Source organism: Ursus maritimus, unplaced genomic scaffold, assembly GCF_017311325.1.
Source record: "Ursus maritimus isolate PB19 unplaced genomic scaffold, ASM1731132v1 scaffold_31, whole genome shotgun sequence".
Taxonomy (NCBI): domain Eukaryota; kingdom Metazoa; phylum Chordata; class Mammalia; order Carnivora; family Ursidae; genus Ursus; species Ursus maritimus.
The window spans coordinates 27,696,623-27,714,041 of NW_024425675.1; the positions used below are offsets into that span (position 1 = coordinate 27,696,623).

The 17,419-nt window shown below is 39.5% G+C and overlaps 1 protein-coding gene across 2 annotated transcripts in view; it reads left to right on the top strand.

The window, feature by feature from the left end:
* IL2RA (interleukin 2 receptor subunit alpha) overlaps positions 1–17,419 on the top strand; it is a 52,839-nt gene that overhangs the window by 19,652 nt on the left and 15,768 nt on the right. The gene's annotated exons all lie outside the window — the stretch shown is intronic.

Sequence of the window (17,419 nt, forward strand, 5' to 3'; positions counted from 1 at the left end):
TCTCAGGCCCTGCCCCAGACTTACTGGATCAGTATTTGCATTTTAATAAATTCCCCCGGTGACTCAGGTGCACACAGAAGTTTGAGAAGCACTAACCTAACTGGTCACCCCGTCTCCCATCTCTGTCTGCCCCACTGTGGCACCTAGCTGACTTCATTCCCTTCCATACATCACCTTGTGCTCATCACAAGTGCTCTCCTTCATTCCCATCACCTGTATTGTTATAGACCAATGAGGTCTAAAAAAAGCTACACTTTTTTTTTTTTTTGAGAAGGTTGTGGGGGACAGAGGGAGAGGGAGAGAGAGAGAATCTTAAGCAGGCGCCATACCCAGTGCAGAGCCTGACGTGGGGATCAATCTCATGACCATGAGATCATGACCTGAGCTGAAATCAAGAGCCGACACTTAACCTACTGAGCCGTGCAGGCACCCCACCATTGGCACGGCTGTTCTTCCTAAAGAACAAGCTTCCAAGCACAGTTGTCACTTTCTATTTTGCATTAAAATCATATACCCGTCCTATCTTCTTTACTAAATTATAAAGACTGTGAAGGCAGAGGCCACAACTTAAATTTTTTTTAAATTCTCCTCCAGGGTCATAAATACTTAGAAAATATTCACTGGAGGAATAGTCCATAAGGGACCAAAGTTAATTCACATTATTAATCGCAAACAATGTCATTATCAAATAAAACAAAAGGAAAAGAGTCAACTATAAATATGTTCTTATAGTAGCTTATACTACAGCTTTGTGGTATTTTATATCTTTGTAACTACTTATTTGTAGTATTAATCTAATAACTGTTTTAATATAATATCTATTTAGAATATAAGTTCCATGAGAAGGGGCCTATCTTCACTATTCAGTCTAATCCCCAGGCCTTAGCAAGGGTTCAACACATGGTGGGTGTTGGGTATGGTCTACACAGCACATTATCAGACGTAGGGCAGACAAGTCATGTCAGTAATGCCCTTGGAAGTTAAAAATAGAACTACCCTATGATCCAGCAATGGCATTACTAGGTATTTACCCAAGGAATACAAAAATACTAATTCAAAGGGAAACATGCACCCCGATATTTATAGCAGCATTATCTACAATAGCCCAACTATGGAAGCAGCCCAAACGTCCATCGTTTGGTGAATGTATAAAGAAGAGGTGGTGTATTTACACAATGGAATACTACTTAGCCATTAAAAATTGAAATCTTGCCATTTGTAATGACGTGGATGGAGCGAGAATGTATAATGATAAGTCAGTAAGAGAAAGATAAATACCATATGATTTCACTCATATGTAGAATTTAAGAAACAAAACGAATGAGCAAAGGGAANGAGAGAGAGGCAAATCATGAAACAGACTCTTAACTATAGAGAAAAAACTGATGGTTATCAGAAGGGAGTTGGGGGGGATGGGTTAAGTAGGGGATGGGGATTAAGGAGTGTACTTGTTGTGATGAGCACAGGGTGTCGTATGGTAGTGTTGAATTACTATATTGTACACCTGAAACCAATATTACGCTGTATGTTAACTAATTGGAATTTAAATAAAAACTTAAAAAATAATAATGTCCTTTGACAGAGTGACACTGTCACAAATCTATAAAAAAACTGATTAATCACCTCTTTCCTGGATTTCAAAGAAACTTGTGTTTCTTTTTAAAAACAACCAGAAGCAACTAATTACCAGGAGGAAAACTTTTTCTTCTTTTCTCATTTTTTCTATCACAATGTCTGGGTATGGCTTCTTCCAGGAAAAGATCCCATAAGTCTTTCTTCTGCAGAGCTGGAGCAAATCGTTAGAGACAACCATCCTTTGATGCTAAAATAGAAAAATCTCTCCTTGTTTTTGAGCTACTCTTAGTATGTTCTGGACACCTGCTGATTTTATATAAACTTTTGTTTTGGTTTTCATTTTATTTATTTACTTATTCATTCATTCATTTTACATTAGGATCAAGAGTTGAATTAATGATTAAAATCTATGGTGTGCTGTCCTCATGGGTCTATACAACGTGCTTCTCTATGGTTATTTTCCTTCTCTTTATTCTTTATCTACACTTCCGTTTTCCCCATAAACACTATCTCTTATGTCCTTATGTTGCCTTCAACTCCTCCACTATCACATAAATGTTCAATATGCGCTTGAAAAATAAAGTGGATTCTGTTGTTTTTGGGATTTTTTTCTATAGTTGTCCATTATATTAACTTTGTTAGTCATGTTTATCAAGTTCTGTATATTCTTACTGATTTCTTTGTCTGCTTGATCTGTGAATCACAAAGGGAGGCTTTGAAAAATCTCTCATGATGGTGGACTGGTAAATTCTTCCTTGTTCTGTCAAGATTTGCCGTATATACTTTAAAGCTATGCTACATATAAGTAAAGAATGGTTGGTTTTTGATGTGTGCTTTGCATATTTTGAAGCAGTGTTACTGGGTGCATACAAGTGAAGAATTTTGTGTTCAATATTTTCTGTTCAATTGAACTTTTACCAAGGTTCTGGATTTCTACTAATGCTTTCGCCTTGAAGTCTGATATTAATATAACATTCCTTTGGATTACGATTGTCCATTATTTTAGTTTCAAACTTTTAGAGCTCTAATGCTTGAAGCATGTCTCTTATAAACAAACATCATGTAAGTTTATTTTTTAAAACTTCTTTTTTATTTAATTGCAGAGTTAGTCCATTTACATTGGTTCTCATTGCTGATGCATTTGGACTGATTCCCACTATCTTACTTTCTTTGTTCTGCTCTTCTCTTTCTATGCATTTTTCCTCCCTTCTTTTGACTTGAAGGAGTTTTTATTCAATTCCATTCTTTTTTCTTTACTAGTTTGTAAGGTATTCACTTGACTCTATCATTTTCGATATCATTTTCAAAATTTTGACATGAACGAAGATATTACAAACTCAAAATTTAATCAATATCATAACCTTCCTCCCAAATAATAAATAACCTTTGAAAGCTTTAACTCCACTCAGCATCCTGACTTCCTGATTTTAATTCCATCTTGATATCTTTTAGCCCTACAAAATAGACATTTTGTCTATTTTATGCAGTCAATACTGGTTTAGATCCACTCGCAAGTTTATCCTTACCTTTACTCACCATCTTTTCTTGCAACCTATATGTTCCTTCTGGGCTCATTACCTTTCATTTTGAAGTACAACATTAGAACAAAGTAAGGTGGTGGCAATCAATCCAAATGTAGGAGTAGTTACAAAAAATGTAAATGGACCAAACTCTGCAGAGTTTAATAGAAATCCAAAGGTTGGTTAGTAGCATAAAAGTGCAACACACCGGGAAGATATATACTTGTATGCACCCAATAACATGGCTTCAAAATATGCAAAACAAAAATTGATAAAATCGTCAACTTTTTAAGTTTCTCAGTCTGGGTCTGCCCAATACCTAATTCATGTTTCTGCTATACTCATATTCAATCCATCTGTTGGGTCCTTTATTTTCAGTTATTTTAACCAATCTCTGGATGTTCTTATTCCTGCTCAATGCTTTGCATATTCTCCTTCATCCCTTTTAGGACATTAAAATCTTACTTAAAAAAATTTTTTTTGGTCTATTGATTCTGTTTTGGCAAGTATAGGCTTCTCAGTTTGTTGCTCTTTCTTTCGTAATAGTGGCATTTCTCATTTGTTTTGTTATTCTCCCCTTTGAGATCATTGTTCCTGGGGGTGTCAACCCAAATGTCCTAGGAGAAGGGGCAAAGGCTGGGCCCCAGACGTGGCCAGCTGGTGAGTTTAGGACTTGAAGGGGGCAAACCTTCTTCAGCCCAGAGAAGTCCATTGCCTCTCCCCCACCTATTGGCCAGACCAGTACCCTCACCTTCAGGCAACCTGTCTGAAGACAAGGGCACTGCTCTTCTCCAAGAGCTATCTTTCTCCATGGTAATCACTTAGCCTCAAAGGCAAAGAGGAGAAGAGCAGGAAGAGAGAATGCCCAGGGACCAGCCACTCCCCTGTGGCTGTCGCTGTCCTTCTTTCCACTCAGCCATGCTTAAAGTTGCCCTGGGGTAAGCCCACTCCCCACTGCTAATGGAGGCTGGCTATTGATTTTCTGCCTTACAGAGGAGATAGAGAAGGAAGCATAAGGGAGAGAAAAGGACAATTAAAATCTCTGTCCCCCAAAGGTGGCTTCCTACTCCCCCAATCTTGGCTGCCTCACATCTCCTAACACACAAACAAACAGAAAGAAAGATCCCGCCACTCTCCATCGTGTTTGTGCTAGTTCCTCAGATCTCTGAACAGTCCTTTTGCTTCTGTGACCCTCCAGGTTGGGTTTGCAAGAGGGAGCCAAAATTCCATGCTACTTTGCTTCCATGTCTGGGAGCACAGATCTCTTTAAAAGGGCCAGAGTTGTATTTATATATAATCCACATATATTATAGACAAGTCAGTTGAACCAAACACACAATAAAACAAAAGAGATTTAAAAAAATAACCTGCCATATCTGAATCTTGGAACAAGTTCTAATCCTATGCCATTTCCAGCAAATGCAGAAGGATGTGACATTCTAGAAGGTGAGAAATGTAACTAATATTCAGTACATAATAACCTAGTATAGAGGTTCTCAAAGTATATAGTCTGCAGGCATTTCTTGAAATTGAATAAGTAAGCCTGTCACTTCAAGGAAAACAACTCATAGTATTTATTGTGATAAATTTTGAGGTTTGATAATGACATGATAAATTTTGATAAAATGATCAAATGTGAGCAAAATTAGAATTTGTATCACCACTGTGACCTTGACCACTTTGTAATACTTAAAGATTTTTCTCATGAAAATCAGAGGTGACGTTAGCAAATCTAAATTTTTGCTACTGAATAATGAATGTGTTGCTATTTAGAAGATCTGTGTAACTCAGTGAACCATTTTTCCCCATATGACTGATGTGTGGTATTACAAAACCACGTATGGGCACAAAGTCCAAAGTTTAAGATAGACCCATGGATTTTAGTCTAATAGATCCCTGATCTGCAACTAACAATGAAGAAACTACTCTCTGTTGAGTCAGTAACAAAGAATATCCACCATTATCTGAAAAGGCTATTAAAATACTTTTCCATCTTATAACAGTAAGAGGCTAGGATTTTCTTTACTTCAATCAAAACAACATATTACAGTAGCTTGAATGCAGAAACAAACGTGAGAATTCACCTTCTCTTAAGCCATGCAGTTTAAAAGTTTGCAAAAATGTAAAATACCACTCTTCTCGCTGTTTGTTGCTGTTGTTTTAGAAAATGTAGTAATTTTTTTAATACAAATTATTTGTTAGTGTGATGGTTTGTTATTGTTCTTTTAAAATGAATTAATAAATATGCACTTTTAAACTTTCTATTTTAATTTCTAATATGGTACATAATGCTTGATACAACCCATGAAAACAAAAGCTTCTAGGGGACCTCAATAATTTTTAAGAGTGAAAGGGGTCCTGATATAAAAAGGCTTGAGATTCACTGCCCTAATCATATCGGTTGTTTATTTTTTTTAATTTTTTATTTAAATTCAATTTAGTTAACATATAGTGTATTATTAGTTTCACGGGTAGAATTTAGTGATTTATCAGTTGCATACAACACCCAGTGCTCATTATGTCATGTCCCCTCCTTAATACCCATCACCCAGTTACCCCACCCCCTCACCACCTCCCCTCCAGCAACCCTTGGTTTGTTTCCTAGGATTAAGAGTCTCGTATGGTTTGTCTCTCTCTGATTTCATCTTGTTTTATTTTTTCCTCCCTTCCCTTATGATCCTCTGTTTTGTGTCTTAAATTCCACATAGGAGTGAAATCATATGGTATCTGTCTCTCTCCGACTGACTTACGCTTAGCATAATACCTTCTAGTTCCATCCACGTCGTTGCAAATGGCAAGATTTCATTCTTTTAGATGGCTGCATAATATTCCATTATACATATACCACATCTTATTTATCCATTCCCCTGTCGATGGACATCTCGGCTCTTTCCATTGTTTGGTTATTGTGGACATTGCTGCTATGAACATTGGGGTTCATATTGGTTGTTTAAAAATGGAAACACTTCTGAGCTCATTGGTAAATATCTTAGCTTCAAACCTCTCAAATGACTGCTCCGAATTCATTACCCTGGCCCCACACATACATCAGCAGCGATGGCACTCCCGGTTTCATCATGCTTCACTGTATTCCACTCTGCAGATACTGTTTTTACCAATTGAAGGTTTGTGGCAACCCTGAGTTGAGCAACACTGTGGGTGTCATTTTTCCAACAGCATCTGATCACTTTGTGTCTCTGTGTCACATTTTGGTAATTCTCACAATATTTCAAACTTTTTCATTATGTTTGTTATGGTGATCTGTGATGATTATAACTTGCTGAAAGCTCAGATGATGGTTAACATTTTGCTTAGCCATAAAGTATTTTTAATTAAGGTATGTACACTTTTATTTTTTTAAGTTTCTGTTTAAATTCCAGTTAGTTCACATACAGTGTAATATTAGTTCCGGGTGTACGACACAGTGATTCACCCCTTCCATACATCACCATGCTCATCACCAGTGCCCTCCTTCATCCCCATCACCTGTGTCCCCCATCCCCCACCCCGCCCCTCTGGTAACCAGCAGTTTATTCTCTATAGTTAAGAGTCTGTTTCTTGGCTTGTGTCTCTCTCTCTTTTCCCCCTTTGCTTGTTTGTTTTGTTTCTTACTCCACATATGAATGAAATCATATGGTATTTGTCTTTCTCTGACTGACTGACTTCACTTAGCGTAATACTCTCTGGGACCATCCATGTTGTTGCAAATGGCAAGAGTTTATTCTTTTATGGCTGAGTAATATCCCATTGTGTGTGTGTGTGTGTGTGTGTGTGTGTGTGTGTGTGTGTGTGTACGTATACCACCTCTTCTTTATCCATCCATCAACTGATGGACTCTTGGGCTGTTTCCATATCATGGCTATTGTAGATAATGCTACTATAAATATAGGGGTTGTACATTGTTTTTTTAAGACATAATGTTATTGCACACTTAGTAGACTACAGTGTAGTCTAAACAATTTTTTTTGGAAACCAAAAATTTCATTGGAGATGCTTCATTGTGATATTTGCTTTATTGTAGTTGTCTGGAACCAAACATGTAATATCTTCGAGTTATGCCTGTAAGGGGTTAGTCCCTGGCACTCAGGGACCCCAGGACCCTCCAGGATCCTCCAGGATCTTATAGCATCTCTTCCCATTGGTTCCTGACCCTGCTATCTTGCTTCTTCAATATTTTCAGTCCTGTTCCTGCAGAGAAACCAACTGCATTGTCCTCTGAGTGTTCATGGTGACCCAACGTCAATGAAAACCTTTTCTCTACACTTCTGTCCTCTTCATTCTTGTTTCTTCCTGACACATCTAAGTTTATTTGATAGCATGTTCTGAGTAAAAGTGAGATTTTTCTTTTAAAGGCAGAAATGAGGGCCACAATACTAGGCTTTCTTGTGATTCCTGTCCACCTTGAGCTGTGTGCTTTGGACAACTTACTAAAGCCCTCTGAACTTCAATCTCCTGCTATGTGTAAACCTTTCAGGGTTGTTGTGAGCTTTAAAGGTAATCTATAGGGCACCTGGGTGGCTCAGTGGGTTAAACCTCTGCCTTCAGCTCAGGTCATGATCTCAGGGTCCTGCGATCAAGTCCCATATCGGGCTCTCTGCTCAGCGGGGAGCCTGCTTCTACCTCTGTGCCCTCTGTCTCTCTCTCTCAAATAAGGTCTTTAAAAAAAAAAAGGTAATCTATACAAAGAAGCAGCACACAGGCAGGGCTCGGATATCATAGTTACTAGCATATACATATATAGCCCAAAATGGAGGAGCTGAGCTCTCTGACTTCTTCAAAGATAATGATCTGAATTAAACCACAACATTTTGCAAACACTTCCCAGTGACCCAGATAGTTTAGATGTAGCTCTACCTCTCAGCAAGAGAGAACCTTTCATCGCTGGGTGGAAAGCACCCTCATTCCTGAAGATTATGATTCTATGTGATGGGAAAGAATTGACCTAGGAATCAGAGGCCCCGCTTTATTGCCAGGTTTGCCAAAACTTGAGGGATGACACACAGCCTTAGTTTCCTTACCTACAAAATGTGTGGATGGACCTAAATAATCTTTAGGGTCTCTCTCAGCGTTCAGATCCCAGGATCCTATTAAGAGGAATATTCAACATGTCCTGCGGTATTTTATTTTGTACCAAAACACTTGCTTTCTATAAGGCCCAAACTGCTGGATGTGTTTGCCAAGGAAGTTGGAGACTATCTTTGACCTTAGGTACAGTTTGGGGGATTTTTCTTAGATCTGACATAGGCGGTGAATGGCTTTAGGTCAGGAACCAGATTATTTCTTTTATCAGGAGCACCAAGCTCTTGACGTAATCCTATGCCCTTTATGTAAGCTCAGTAAATCATCATCTAGAAGTTTCTGTGCCTAGTCAATTGTTCTGGTGGCAAAAACGAAGGCAAAAATGAAGCCATCTATTTGGTGCTGGCTGGGCTGTGGGTAAACATCGCTTGACCTTGATTCGCCCACTGAGAAAAGAATCTTATCTCAGACTCTGTCCACATCCTTTTGAATCCCCTTTATTTTCCTTGTCTTTCATGTTGCTCACATTGGCCACAAGGGCCAAAAGAGTTCTCTTTCATTCTGAACAACATCAGAGAAGAAAAACACATCACCTAGCCCGCAACCGTTTTTCACCCACCCACCTTTCCTCCAGCCAAGTAAGCTTTCACTGCACCCTCTTAGACACTGAGTAAAATACGTGGAAACAAAGTGCTTTGTAAACAGGATCACCAGCACCTGAGTCCTGCTCCCTGTCCACCGGGGAACAGCTGGGTCCTTTAGAAAGGGGCAGATGGAGAGGGGAGATGTGGCAGCCGCTGGTGCTGTGTGGTGGCGGTACCCGCAGCATCTGGGAGTTTGTCAGAAACCATCTTAGCCTCCACACTTGCCCTGTCGAAGCCACATGGACATTTTACTAAGACTCCCAGGCAACTTGAACGCACAGTAACATTTGAGAACCACACCCATGGACAACATCAATAAGCACAGCCCCACTATTTGTAAAGAATCCACCTTAGACGTCACTCTCAGATCAAATGACCAACTGCCAAGCAAGTGTTAGTATTAGGAACCCCTGGTCTGCATTTCTTGCTCCCATCCTTCCCACTGTGTGATGGGGCCCCTTACACGAATCAAGCACCTCACTTCACCAAGTTTCTCATCTTGCATTTGAAACCCAAGCAGTAGAAGCTGCACAGGGGTCTCCTGGGAACAGTGGTGGGTGGTTGATGGTGGGGTCTAATGCTTGAGAGATGCCTGTGTGACAGAAAAGCCAGGTTGAACTTCTAAATTTGTTGCTATCCGTCCTTGGTTGTCACTCCTGTCCCCCATGACACGAGAACTACAAATGCCGAATCTTTCCCTGCCTAGCAGGGGGCATGGTGAGATGGGGAAGTTGAGCCTCCAGCAATCCACTGGAGGGAAAACAAAAACCAAACAAAACGACAGTGAAAAGAGCAGAGTGTCCTAGGGTTCCTCATCCTCACCCACCCTTCTCCCCAGACCTGTCAGCTGAAGAAGCCAAAAGCACCCAAGGGGCGTAGCACTTCAGTGGAGTAGGAAATTCCTGGAGGCAACAAATCTGCGAGTATCCCAAGGGAAGATGCCCCATGACTCTTTCAGGAACAGTGATGAAGGTGAAGTGTGAGAAGGAGGTGAAACACGTCGGATTCTGTCTGTCTTTCATATTACTATTCATAGCAAAACTCCAAAGCAAGATGTGAAACACTTTCAATGTCAGAAAAGCTTAATTTAACTCCCTCTTAGTACATGCCAAAGCCCTTGGGATTTTCAGGATTAATAATAGGTGTTGTCTGTCTCTTTTCCCCTCTGCCCACATAAAAGGTACACGAGCTAAAAGGCAAGGCCACACGCATAATACACCTCCAAGCCTACGGTAGGACTCCCATCCTCGGAGCTCCATTTTTCAAGCTCTGAGCATTTGCCCCCATCGCCCAACACCAAGTTAGTAATCTGAAATTTTCCTCCACTCCATAGAAAGCAGACACTTTACTCTCAGAAGAGAAAATGACATCTACATCCAGAATCAGACCAATACTGAAAAATTACAGAGAGGAAACTTCCCCTACCCACCTTCTAAAGAAAATTCTGGGGAAAACAACAACAACAACAACAAAAAGAAAGAAAAGGAGAGGAGAGGGGAGGGGAGGGGGGAGGGGAGGAGCAGAGAGGATCTTAGGGCAGTGAGAATACTCACTCTAATTCTCCCAGGGTGGATAGAGAAGAGAAAAGGAAAAGAAAAGAAAAAAGAAAAGGAAAGAAAATTTGTGCTTGCTTCCCGAGCCTCCAGGCCCATCTGCGGTGTGAGCCAGGAGAATGGGTAGAACTGAGAGCACAGAACAATTTCTTTTATAAAGTCAGAGCTGCTGGTAGAAGCAAGACATGGGTCTGAAAGAGAAAAGCCCCTGTTAGCTGAATTTCAAGAAAGAATATTCAGAATTTTTAGTGAGTAAACCTAGGGAGTGGATGTGGCTGCCATGCTGTGTGGGAAGAAGTTTTATAAGTGATAATATGGTGGAAAAGTATTCAAAGACGTTTTGCTGAGTCATATACGTGGAATTCTCGCTCGTTACTCCTGTGCAAGATCTCAGAATAGACAGTGGTTTTGTCTTTTTTTTTCTAGATGTTGTACTGCTGGGTAGTTTTTTGTTGCTGTTGCTTTGTTTTGTTTTTATGATACCTAGGAAGGCTAAAAATATCCCAGACTTACTCCCGTTAGATTAAGAAAAGGGAACATTTCAGGGCTACCTTTCCCACACTCTTGTACCTCCCACTTTCTTCGGATGCTATCTGGAACACCCTCGGCAAGGCATTCCAGGGAAAAGGATTCTAGCCAAGCACTTTACCTGTTCTTTGCTATTTAAAGATCAGAGAAGTTTCAGTATTTCTAAATTCCAGGAAAGATGTTTTTATGAAAATGAAGTCTGTGGGAGAAAGAAATTCTGGAACTCCCCTTGTCCCCACATGATGGATGTCCACAGATATTCAAGCTAATTTGTGATGACTCTGGGAATTTCCATGGTCTTATTTAGAAAAGCATATCGTCGTGTAATTCAGCAGTTCTTAAGGACACAAAGTTGCCTCAAAGGCAGTTTGCCTTAAAAAAGATTTAGGTGTTTAGAAACGTTCTTGGTTCCTGATTAAGTTATCAGATTCCAAATGCATCTGCGGGCAATCCTTGATTATTTGCGCTAATGAATAATTACAAGAGTTGCTAAGTATACTTCTTGCTGATTTTCCTGAGGCAAAATTATAGTGAAGTGCAGTTCTCAAGTGTACAACTTGATGAGTTTTCAAATATGTACACCCATATAATCAACATTTCCATCACCTGCCTTCTTTCAGCCGGCCCCACGCACCACAAGCAACCACTCCTCTGATTCCTTTCTGTATACTAGTTCTGTCTTTTCTCGAACTTCCTACAAATGAAATCAAACAGTATGTATGATTTTGTGTATATCTTCTTTTGTTCAACACAATATTTTTGAGATTATTTAAAGCCACTATAAATATTTTGTGTAAGTCTTCTTGTAAACATATGCTTTCACTCCTCTTAGATAAATACCTTGGTGTGGAATGGCTGGATCATAGGATGGGTAGGTGTACGGCTAACTTCACTAACAAAACAAAAACAAAACAGCTCTCGGCTTTCCGAGGAATGGTATCATTACACTCCCACCGGTCATGTAGGAGAGTTTTGGCACCTTTACCTGCTCTTCTGCTTTTGTTGTTGTCAGTCTTACCTATATTACCTGTTCTCATGGAATATTCCATGGTGGTTTCCAATTTACTTTTTTTGATGTCATTGGATGTGGAGCACCCTTTCAAGTGCGTTTGGATAATCATCTGTCTTCTTTGGAGGACTGACTCGTTCAAGCCTTTGCCCATCTATTTATCGGGTCGTTAGCCTTTTAGGATTGATCTGTAGCTCTTTAGATAATGTGGAGACAAGTCTTTTTGTCAGAGGTGTGTGTTGCAAACATATGCTCCCAGTGTATCACTTATTTTTTTCATTTTCTTAATGTCTTGGGATGGCTAGAAGTTTTTGACTTACTTTTCTGTTACGGTTGGTACCTTTTGGGTCCTCTCTAGGAAATCTGGGCCTATCCGTGGTTTGCAAAGCTATTTGCCTTCATTGGCCCTTAGAACCTTAATAGTTGTAACTTTTATGTGTACACGTACCATGGATAAACCTAGGGTGTAGATTTTGTAAGCTTAGCTACATGATAAAATTAATTTTTGTATGTGAACTGAGGTTCTTTTTTCCCCATAAATTTATCCGTTTGTTCCAGAGCGTTTGTTGAGAAGATTTTCCTGCCCTCATTGAACCGCCATGGCATATTTATAAAACAATTAACTGAATGTACACGTGTGAGTCTATTTCTGGTCTTTCTATTCTGTTCCATTACTCTATTTGTCTCTCCTTCTACCAATAACTACTGTCTTGCTCACTGCAGCTTTTATAGAAAGTCTCAGTATCAGATGATGTGAATTCTCCAAATTTGTACATTCTTTTTAAGATAGCCTTAGAAATTCTTGGTGTTGTGTTTCCAAAGAGGTTTTAGAATAAACTTGCCAAATTTCTACCAAAAAGTGTGTTGGATTTTTTAAAATTGTAATTGCATTGAATTTGTTGATCAACTTAAGGCTAACTGATGTCTTTTTTCAAAGACGAATCTTTCAATCCATAAACATTGTACATTTCTCCATTTATATAGTTCTTTAATTTATGATGGCAATGTTTCAGAGTTTTCAGTTCAGAAGTCTTGCAAGTTTTTGGTAAATTTATTCATGAGTATTTTACTTTTTTGATGTTATCATAAATAAATTGTTTTTAAAATTTTTGATTTCTTAATTGGTTGTTTCCAGTATATAGAAATAACCGCAAATTGGGGCGCCTGGGTGGCACAGCGGTTAAGTGTCTGCCTTCGGCTCAGGGCGTGATCCCGGCGTTATGGGATCGAGCCCCACATCAGGCTCCTCCGCTATGAGCCTGCTTCTTCCTCTCCCACTCCCCCTGCTTGTGTTCCCTCTCTCGCTGGCTGTCTCTATCTCTGTCAAATAAATAAAATCTTAAAAAAAAAAAAAGAAAGAAATAACCACAAGTGATTTTTGTATATTAAGACTGCGAAATTTACCAAGTTGTAGTCATTTTTTTTTCAGATTTCTTAGTAACTTTATGTAAGCAATCAAGTCATCTATGAATACTATTTATTTTGAAATCTACTTTCTGATATTAATGTAGTCACACCAGCTTTCTTATGCATACCTCTGCATAATATATCTTTATGTATATTTTATTTTCAATCTATCATTGTCTTTATATTTAAAGTATGTTCTCTTGTAGTCAGCACAGAGCTGGGGCCTGCTGTTTTATCCAGTCTGAAAGTTTCTATCTTCTGATTTATGTGTCTGGTGCATGTTTCATACAATTACTGATAGGTTAGCTTGCAGTGTGCCCTTTTGCTACCCTGTTTCCCAGGTGTCCCATTTGGGACTTGAGTTAAATACAATAGACTATCTGATATTATCCCACAGGTCATGGGAGGTCTAGTCAAATTGTTTGAAATTTTTTTCTCCGTGCTCATCAGTTTGATCATTTCTATTGATTTGTCCTCAAAGTGTAATATGGGTCACATTTTCCTGTTTCTCCACATGTCCAGAATTTTTGAAAACTTGCTGGGTCTTATGAATTATACATTTTAGAAGGTCTGGAATATGTTGTCTTCCTTTAAGAGGTATTGAATTTTGTTCTTACAGGCAGTTCAATTACTGGTGCGTCCTCCCGTCAGTCAGGTTTCATTTCAGTCTTTATAAGGGTGGGTCTGTTTGGGGGAGTATCCAAATCCCGGCCATGCCAGCAGCCTAGAACTCTGATTTTTTCCCTCCTTGGGTCAGTGAGACCAGGGCTTTGCTTGGGTTCTGTTTGGTGCCACCTGGCAGCAAAGTGGCCATGAAGGAATCCATGGCAATGCTGGGGTTCACGTCACGGGTCCCTCTTCTCAAATAATACAGTGCTGCACTGTTACTAAATGCCTGAAAACACTTTTTTGCACATTTTGTCTGGTTTTAAAGTTGTTTTCAGCAGGAGGTAAGTTTTGGTACCAAAATTTTGTCATGGCTGGAAACGGAAGTCCTGGTTGCTTTCTTCCCCCCTTCAGTTACTTTATCTAGCTCAGGGAATGTCCATTGCTTTTAAGTTGTTCTTTTTTTAATTGACTTTATGGTTTAAAGTAGTATTAGGTTCACAAGAAAACCAAACAAAAGGTACAGAGATTCTTCATCTACTCCTGACCTTATTCATGCAGAGCCTCCCACATGATCATGTTATCAACAGCTCCCACCAGGTGGTACCTTTGTTTCAGCTGATGAACCTACAGTGACACCTCATTGTCATGCAGAGGCCACAGTTTACATCTGGCTTCACTCTTGGTGTTGCACATTCTACAGGTTTGGGCAAATGTATAATGACACGTATCCACCATGATAGTGTCTTACAGAGTAGTTTCACTGCCTCGCAAACCCTTTGTATGCTGCCTCTTCATCTCTCCCTCCTCCCTAACACCTGGCAGCCAGGATCTTTTCACCGTCTCCATAGTTTTGTCTTTTCCAGAGTGTCACATAGTTGGAATCACACATATGGAGCACTTGAAATTGGCTTCTTTCACTTAGGAATATGCATTTCAGTTTCTTCCATGTATTTTCATGGCTTGATGGCTCACTTCTTTTTAGCACTGAATACTATTTTATTGTCTGGATGGACCAGAGTTTACTTATCCATTCATCTATCGAAGGACAGCTAAACGTAGCTTCCAAGTTCGGGCAATTATGAATAAAGCTGTTAGAAACATCTGTGTGCAGATTTTTGTGTAGACATAACGTTTCAACTTCTTTGGGTAAATACCAAAAAAGTGTGATTGCTAGATTGCACAGTAAGAGTGCATTTAGTTTTGTAAGAAATTGTACAAACCCTCTTCCAAGTGGCTGTGCCATTTTGCATTCCCACCAGCAATGCATGAGGGTCTCTGCTGCTCCACGTCCTTGCCAGCACTTGCTGTTCTGGATTTTGGCCATTCTCAAGGTGTGTAGTGGTACCTCGTTGTTGTTTTAATTTGCACTTCCCTGATAACATATGATGTGCAGTATCCTTTCATAAGCTCATTTGCCATCTATATATCTTCTTTGGTGAGGTGGCTGTTAAGGTCTTTGGCCCGTTTTAAAAACTAGGTTGTTCATTTTCTTATTGTTGAGATTTAAGACTTCTTTGTATATTTTAGATAACAGCCCTTTAGCAGATCTATTTTTGCAAATCTGTTCTCCCAGTCTGTGGCTTGTTTTCACTGCCTTGACAGTGTCTTTTGAGAGCAGAAATTTTTTATTTTAATGAGGTCCAGCTTCTCAGTTCTTTCCTTCATGGATTGTGCCTTTGGTGGTGCATCTAAAAAGTCATCACCAAATCCAAGGTCATCTAGACTTCTATTATCTTCTAAGAGTGTCACAGTTTTGTGTTTTACATTCAGGTTTGTAATCCATTTTGACTTAATTTTTGTGAAGGATGTAAGGTGTGTGTCTAGATCCGTCTTGTGGCATGTGCAAATCCAGTTGTTCCAGCACCATTTATTGAAAAGACGACCCTTGCTCCATGGTATTGCCTTTGCTCCTTTGTCAAAGATCAGGTGACTATATTCATCTGGGTCTCTTTCTGGACTTTCTGTTCTGTTACACTGGTCTATTTGTATATTCTTTCACCAATACCACATTGCTTTGATTACTGTAGCTTGACAGTAAATCTTGAAGTCAGGTAGTGTCAGTCCTCCCACTTTGTTCTTCTCCTTCAATATTGTGTTGGCCATTCTGGATTTTTTTGCCCCTCCATATGAACTTTAGAATCACTTTAGAATCAGAATTGGTATCTACACAATAAGTTACTGGGAGTTTTATTGGGATTGCATAATCTATAAATCATGTCGGGAAGAACTAATATATTGACAATATCTAAACTTCCTATTCATGAACATGAAATATCTCTTCATTTATTGATATATAATTTTACAAAAGCACTTTATTGTGGGGGTGCTAATGGGAATGGTATTGTGTTATTAAGGTCAATTTCCATTTGTGCTTGCTGGTATATAGCAAAGCCATTGACTTTTATATATTAGCTTTGTATCCTGCAACCCTGCTAAAATTGCTTATTAGTACCACAAGGGTTTTTGTCTATTCTTTCAGACTGTCTAGGTAGACAATCATGTCACCTGCAAAAGAAAGTTTTATTCCTTCCCAATCCGTATATCTTTTATTTCCTTTTCTTTTCTAATTGCATTAGCCAGGACTTCCAGCACCAAGTTGAAAAGTGGTGATGAGAGGGAACATCCTTGCCTTGTTTTTCTTTGTTTTTTTGGGTTATTATGCATATCTTGTTTTAGCAGTAGATTTACCTTCTGATACTCAAAACATAGGTTGGTATTGAGGTAAACAAGTACCCGTGAGTGGTACTGGGGGTATGGGCTGTAGAGAGAGAGGACCTCTTGCAGAAGATAACGGTTAAGGTAAATTTCAGCCCTGCCTCTATCTGAATTACCATTCTCCTTTCCTGGACAGAGGGAAAAAGGAAGGATGAAGAATGGGGATCTATTCTATGTCTATTATGTGCAGGGTGCTCTGCAAGTTACCTTTGTACGTTATTTCATGCAATCTTTAAAACAAACAGTAAAATGGTGATGATGATTATAATACTAGTTTACAGAAAAAGTGGCCAAGCCTTAGATAAGTAAAAGCAATGACACTATATAGCTAGTAAGCTGGTAGAGCTAGGATCTAGAAGCCCATTTATCTCCCCATTCCACCATGCTACCTTCCTTGCCTTATTATTATAGTTATTATGATTACCAGTATTTATTCAGTGTATATGTTACATGTCCCTTTACAATCGCTGGCCCTCTGAGCCATTCAAATTGTTTCCATTTAGACCCTTCTTGGTGAGAGATGGGGTGAGCTGTCCACACTCTACTCACCTTCTGTGATTCAGGAGCTCAGGAGTGTCCTGAGTCTTGGATGTGGCGAGATGCTGGGTACAGCGTAAGGACAGAGAAGCTTCACTCTAATGGAGTGATGATTAATAAGCAATCGGTGACTGTCGTCTGCCAGCAATGAGTGCAGCAACCAGCCTGGATTTGGTGCCTGTGCTGGTGGAGGGAGAGGCTGTCAGTGCCGTCTCCCCTTTTCCTGTTTCCTGTGATCCTTCCAGCCACTTTCTTTATCCAGCCTGTGGCTTTTCTCAACAAGCAGGCTTTTTCCAACAAGCA